At 38.3% G+C, this 473-nt stretch overlaps 1 long non-coding RNA gene across 1 annotated transcript; it reads left to right on the plus strand.

Annotated features, from left to right (window-relative positions):
* The first annotated feature begins 6 nt into the window (after positions 1–6).
* LOC104774949 lies at positions 7–473 on the plus strand. The gene is made up of 3 exons (XR_765607.1): positions 7–108; positions 216–283; positions 409–473. It is a non-coding gene; the product is annotated as an uncharacterized LOC104774949 (long non-coding RNA).

The following is a 473-nucleotide window of genomic DNA, read 5'->3' on the forward strand; positions in this document are numbered from 1 at the left end:
CTTTAAATTGTGAAGGTGTGGGATGACATGATAATTGAGTCTGCTCTTGTAACATACTACAATTCAAGCCTTCCACGCATGATACATGCCCTTCAAACCAAACTCAAGGTATAGTATTACTTTCTTTAGTCATCTTGATCAAGTTATAACCATATCCAAGTTAAACTCAACTCACTGTGATTGTTTCTTGTAATTGCTGGCTTCATTATATATAGAACGGCTGGTCAAATGATGTTCCTGCGTGGGCATCATGTCAATTTAACCAAGCGACCTGCCCAAATCTGTAAGCATATAATCCTTTTCATTTGCATATGTGTTAGTTGCAAGAATCCGCGGTAAAAGATCTGTAAAAGTTGCTGATTTAGCAGAGAAAGTTGTTTGATTCTGTATGTTCTTTGATGTATTAAGGTATGCTTCTGAAAGCATTGATCTTGCCTGCAAGTATGCTTACAGGAACGCCACCGCAGGGACTA

This window comes from Camelina sativa, unplaced genomic scaffold (assembly GCF_000633955.1).
Source record: "Camelina sativa cultivar DH55 unplaced genomic scaffold, Cs unpScaffold07162, whole genome shotgun sequence".
NCBI lineage: Eukaryota > Viridiplantae > Streptophyta > Magnoliopsida > Brassicales > Brassicaceae > Camelina > Camelina sativa.